We start from the raw sequence: 7,500 nt of genomic DNA, 5'->3' as shown, positions 1-7,500 counted from the left end.
GAAGACAACAATCATTAGTCCAATAAAAACTATTCATGTACAGTTGAGGTTCGCTAGACTAAGAGTCCAGTTCAGTTTTTCCTTCGGTTGAGGATTGCCATGGTGACCGAGAAACATAAATAGTGTGACGTACTACGAATCTTGTGTTTTTGAAAATTACGTTTTATATTATATATATATATATCGATATATATATATATATATATATATATATATAATAGTATATATATATATATTTAATATATATATTATACTATATTTATATAGTATATATATAATATATATATATATATATATATATATATAAATATATATTATATTTATATATATTATATACAACACACATATAGCTTTATATATATTATATATATAATTTATATATATTTAATATATAATATACATATATATATATATTATATATATATATATATATATATATATATATATATAGATGTATATATGTATGTATATATACATGCATAGATATATGTAAATATAAATCATAAATAATATGTATTTATATGTATATAAGTATTAATTAATATATATCTATATATAATATATATATAATATATATATATATAATTTTTTTATTTATTTAAAATATTATTTATATATTATAAATGTACAATATAAATTATCACTGGATATTGTATGTATATATTTTATAATACTTAAATATATATATATTATATATATATATTTTTTTTTTTTTTTTTTTTGGGTGTGTGTGGTGGGTGGGGTGTGTGTATTTATTTAATATATTATTTTATTTTATATTTATATTTATATTTAAAATTATTTAATATTATATATTTATATTATATTGTTATAATTATATATTATTATTATATTATTATAATTAATAATATTTTAATAAAAATAATAAAAAACCCCCAAAAAAAATATATTTATTAATTTTAAAAAAATAATATATAATTTTATATATATTTTTATATAATATTTTTTAAAAAAATTATTTAAAAAACAAAAACCCCACCCCAACACACACACAACCACACAATTAAATTTAATATATATATATATTATTTTTTTATTTATATATTTTATATATATAAAAATTTTACAAAAACAAACACAAAAACCCACCCCAACAACTAATTATATTATATATATAAATATATATATAATTATTTATATATAAAAAATACATCATAAACACAACAAACACCAAAATTTAATTAATATATTTTATTAAAATTTATTTTAAAATTATATATTATATAAAAAATTATATATATTTTTATTATAAAATTTATTTATTTTTATAATTATATATAAATTATTTATTTTATATGTATATATTTTATATATATATTTATATAAAAAAGAGAGGAGGAGGAGGAGGGGAGGGGGGAGGGAGAGAGAGAGAGAAAAATAGTAAAAATGATGATAATTTGGCGAAGTTTTGAAGGTTAAGTGTGTTAAAAACCCAATACCAAAGGGAATAATCGGGGGGGCATGTTGCGCTTAATTACGTGATTGAAACCAGTATTTCTTGAAAGGATATCTCAACATGTATGAAGTTTCCAAAAGTTGTTCTCACTATAACAAGAAATTTTAGAGGTAAAAGGGCGGGAGTTCCCAAAGAAAGAAAGGAAGCCACTTTTTGACTACCCCGGCATATGGAAATTCCCAAGGGTCAGGAGTATGCCCCAGGATTACAGAGCGAGTGAAGGAAAAAAACCCCTGACTGTTTTGTACCATACGCCCCAAAGTCCATGCGGGTGTGCTGGAAAAAGAATATACGAAGCCAGGAAAAAAATAAATTTCTTTTTCTAAAGAAATAGTACTTTGGTTGGAGTGTGATCAAACAACACGGATGCAGTAGGAAGTAATTTCCCCCATTCTCCCATTTAGAAATTATCTTGATAGACTTTCAGTTCTTTCGTTGCGTCCCCCTTTAAAAAAAAGAAAGAAAAAAAAAATATGATACGCACCAAAATTCTGCGGAAAAGGGTTCTAGAAGTAACAGTCAGAAAAAAAAAAAAGGTGTTAGCAGGTTAAAAGAACTTAGCTTTTTAAACATTCTTTCCAAATTTCATGTAAAAATTCCCATTTCTACTTAAAAAGTAACAAATTTTAAAAATATTTTCTCGAAAAATTTTTCATTTAGAAATTAGGATGATTTTTTAAAACCCTCCCATAAATTTGGGATGCTGTAAATATAGGAAAAATTTGGGGTAAAAAGGAAAGGGGGGAAATCATCCAAAATTACATGGGATTCGCATAAGATTTCTTTTAAAAAAATAGGATGAACAATGTGAGAAATGGAGAAAATATGAAAGGGCCCTAAAAGATGTAAGGTGCTTTTATGACCTCATCAGCTTCCTGTTCTATTTTTTTTTTGGTTTTATAGCACTTGTACAGGAGCTTGCGTTATCTACGTCCTCCCCGTATGCATTTTTCTTTTATCGTTTTTACTTCTTTAAAGAAATACCCCCCTAAGCAAAAAATCGTAGTTAATACCGATATGAAATAAGAAAAAACCTGCAGACGGAAATTTATGGTAAGAAGTTTATGATTGACAAAATGTAAAGAAAAAAAAAGGAAAAATGAAAAATTTTAATTCGGGGCCCTTTTAAAGGATCCGGTCCCTTTTATTAAATTTGTATGTACAATTAGTAAAAAAGGAAGGGGGGGCGAACTATTCCCACGAAAGGCCCATTAGTGTACTTATTTAATTATAAGACCCCCCCCCAAAAAAAAACAAAAAAAAAAAAAAAAAAAAAAATCAATATGAATGAATTCGTAACAAACATAAACATATAAAAACGTGCAGATGGATGAATAGTTTCCCCAAAGAGGGATATAATTTTTGATGAGGGGGAAAAACCGTCCGAAAATTAGTTTTTGCGCTGTGGAATAAAATGGTAACACAGACATAGCACAGTGTAGAAATGATGTAAAGAGCAAATTAATAGTGTGCGCCGAAATGCGTAGGGAGGTCACCATTGTGGGGGGAGAAATCCCCGACCCGTACTGCGCGAGTAGAACGGAGTGCACAGGGCTGTTTCCCTTCCCTTTAAATGAGTTATTTTTTTCAGTATGCATTTTCGTTTTTTCGAATGTACAAAAATACTCGACTATCTTTACTTTTATATAGATTTCCGGATCAGATTTATATATTATTATATGTGATGAAGAAAAAATATTAGTCCAATTTAAAAACTATTCATGTACTTGAGGTTCGCTAGACTAAGAGTCCAAAATTTGTTTTTCTTTGGTTGGGATTTCCCTGGTGACCGAGAAACTAAATGGTGAGATACGAATTTTTGTTTTTAAATTACGTTTTATATTATAATATATATTATATATATATATTATATTTTTATAATATATATTATATAATTTTTTTATTATATTATACATATATTTTATTATATATATTATTATATATATAAAATTTATAAATTAAAAATATTAAATTTTTTTTTATATATAAACAAAATATATTATATATATATTTAAAAAATATATTTATTTTTATATATATTACTATATATATATATATATTTTATATATATATATATATATATATATATATATGTTTAAAAATTTATATATTAATATTTTATATATGTATATTATTTATTATTATATATATTTATTTATATATTATATATAATTATATATATATTTATATATTTTTTAATATATAAATAATTTAAATTATATATTATAAAAAATATATATTTGTTATTATATAATATTACATATTATTATTTAATATATATAATATATATATATATATAAATATATTTAAAAATATTTTTTTTTTATAAACATAAAATAAATTTTAAATTTAAATTTTATATATAAATATATATATATATATATATAATATTAATTTAATATTATTTATTATTATTACATATATTTTAAAATATATATATTTAATTTATATATTATATTATATATTCATAAAATTTTACATATTTTATATACATATATTATATATACATAAAACATATAAAGGGTTTTAATTTTATGAATGGATAATGTTTATATTTATATTTTTTCTTCCTTAAACATACAAAAAAAATTTCCATATATGCAATGGTTAAAGGCATATATATTATATTTATATATATATTATATATTATATATATTTTTTTTAATTTTACATAAAATTATATATATATGTATATTATACATAATTTATTTATATATATAAATTATTAAAAATATTTATTTTTATATATAAAATATTTATATATATATATCTTATATATAATATATTTATAATATATAAAATTTTAATATTATTATAAAATATATAATTTATATATATAAAATAAATATATTTTTTATATATATATTTTATTATGTTTTAAAATTATTTTTAAAAGGGTATTTTTATATAAAAATTATTTTAAATATTAAAAAATAATATCCTTTATAAAGGGGTATAATTTTTATGTATAGGTATACATTTTATACTGTAAGGGTATATCCCTTATGTAAAATTATATATATTATAATTAATATAAAATGATATAAAATATATTACAAACAAAAATATAATAAAATTATATATATAATATTTATATAATAAAAAAAATAAAATATATATTTTATAGATATATATATATAATTGTGTGGGGTTGGGGTGTGGGGTGTATGGGGGTATGTCTACAATATAATTTTTTATAATTTTTTAATTTTTATTTTTTATATTATTATATAATTTAAAATCCATTTCATATATTTATACATCTTTTATATAGGGATATATATAAAATTAATTAATATTATATTTTATATTATATTTATTTTATATATAAAAATATATATATATATATATATATATTTAAAAATTATTATATGTATATATATATATATACATATAAAATAAAATATATTTTTATATAATATATATATATATTTATATATATTTTATATATATGTGTTGTGTGTGTATACATACTTATTTTGTACACACAACACCACACACCACACACACACACAAAATATTTTTTATATATATATTTATTTTTTATATATATTTAAAATACATACTACAAAAAAACCACACACACACACACGCCACCACACACAACACACACACACACCCCATATATTTATATATATATATTTTTATATATTTTAATATATTTATATATTATAATAAAATATATTTATTTTTAAAATATAATATATAAATATTTTTTATATAATATTTCTATATAATATTATAAATTATAAATATATATTTATAAAAGGAGGAGAGAGAGGGGGAAGAGAGAGGGGAGGAGAAAAGAGAGAGAGGAGAGAGAGAGGGGGAGAAAGGGGAGAGAGAGATAAAAAGATAATTTTTAATTTTTAATTTTTGGTTTTGAAGTTTAAAGGGAAAATTTTTAATTGTTAAAAACCCCAATTCAAAAGGGGCCCATAACCGGGGGGGCACTGGCTGCTTTCAATATACAGTAAATTAAAAACCAGAAATTTTCTTGTAAGGATTTCAACTTGGGGTTTGTCACTGTAACAAGAAATTTGCAGATGGGGGCAGGCGGGAGTTTCCCAGGAAAAAAAGGGAAAACCCAATGTGACTAGCCCGGCATATGGATATTTCCAAAAACGTTTAGGTAGATACTGACCTTGGTTACAGCAGCTGAGCTGAAGGAAAAGAAAACCCCAGACTGTTCCCCTTTTTTACCTTCGCACCCAAAATCCCCTGGGGGGGGGTGATGCATGGAAAAAAGCCACTGCTCCAGAAGCCAGGGGTAAAAATAAACTTTTTTTTCTAAAGAAATGAGGGATTTGTATTGGGGGTGTGATTTTTTTTTTCACACACAAATGCAGGGTAGGGGAAATAATATATCACCTATTCCCCAACTTAGAAAGCATGTAAGATAGGCTTTTACTTTTTTTGTTGCTGTTTTCCCCGTAATATTCAAATTTAAATATATATAAAATATATTATATACTTTTATATATATATATATATATTAAAATATATTTTATTTAAAATATATATATTTTTATATATATATTAATTTAATTCGTTCCAAAATTTCATTTGTAAAAATAAGCGTCAGGAACCCTAAAAAAAGAGTTTGGAGGTTAAAGGGAAAGTAGCTATTAATAACATTCCTTCCAATTCATTTTAAAATATTTACTTTCATAATTGAGGAATAACAATTTAAAAAAATATTTTCTCGGGAAAAATTTTTATGTTAGTTAAAAATTTGGCATGATTACTTAAAACTGCCATGAATTGGCATTTCGATTAATTTTACGAAAAAATTTGTATAAAGGAAATGGGGAAAACATACAAAAAATCCTTTGTAAAATTTTCTAATTTCGCACGAAGATTTCTTAAAACAAAAAAAATACGGATGAAAAAATGTGGAAATGGAGGGGGAAAATGCAAGGCCTAAAAGATTAAGGTGCGTTTATGCCTTCATCGTCTCCTGTTTATATTTTCTTGTCTTAGATTTTTATTTGCGCTTGCAAAACATACCCAGGAGCTTGTCGTTATTGCGCTCCCCCTTTCCCCCTTTGCATTTTCTTTTTCTTTTCAACTCTTTCCCCGGAAAAATACCTCCCAAACCCAATTAAAAGAAAATGTAGCATTAATAACAGAAATTTGAAATAAGAAAAAAAAAACCTTTCAAAACGGCAATTTTATGTATAAAATGAAGGGTTTTTGATTTTTCCGAAATTTAAAGAAAAAATAAAGGAAGAAAAATAAATTTCAATCTGGGGTTTTTAAAGGTATCCGGGGCCTTTTATTATACTTTTTCATTTACAATTAGCAATAAGGAAAGCGGGCGAACTATTGCCCCGAAAAGGACCATTGGGAAATACTTATTTTAAAATTTATAAGATCCCCCCCTAAAAAAAAAAAAAATAAAATAAAAAAAAGTATACATAAATGAAAGAATTACTTCACACTCACATAAAACCAAAATATAAAGTTTTAAGATGAGAATGAATAGATTCCACAACGCAGGAGATTGGGGGGATGAGGGAAACCCTTTAAACCCCCTAAATTACATCTCTTGGCTTGGCCCTAACATGGTAACACCCGAATAGCCAGTTTCAGAACATGATGTTTAAAAAGCAAATAGAATAGTGTGCGCGAAATGCCCTGGGGGAAGGTCACCCCTTTGGGGGGAAGACAATTTCCCCACCCGTACTGCCGAGTAGAAACGGGGCGTTTCAAAAGGGCTGTTTCCCCTCCTTGAAATAGTTAAATTTAAATTTTAGATAGGGATTGCGTATTATATACGAAAGTTACAAAAATATCTCAAGATTTCTTTATTTTATATAGATTACCGAGACTCAGAATATATATATATATTATATGTGCTGAAGACAAAATCATTAGTCCAAAAAAAACTATTCATGTAGAGTTAAGGTTCGCTAGCAAAAAGTCCAATTCAGTTTTTCCTTCGTTGAGGAAAGCCATGGTTTACCGACAAAAATAAAAGTTTTGATGTATACGATTTTGTGTTTTAAAGTTTCGTTTTA

Source organism: Penaeus japonicus, unplaced genomic scaffold (genome assembly GCF_977035675.1).
Source record: "Penaeus japonicus unplaced genomic scaffold, GWHDUDI00000001_assembly GWHDUDI00000032, whole genome shotgun sequence".
Classification (NCBI taxonomy): Eukaryota; Metazoa; Arthropoda; class Malacostraca; order Decapoda; family Penaeidae; genus Penaeus; species Penaeus japonicus.
This window is presented reverse-complemented; position numbering follows the sequence as displayed.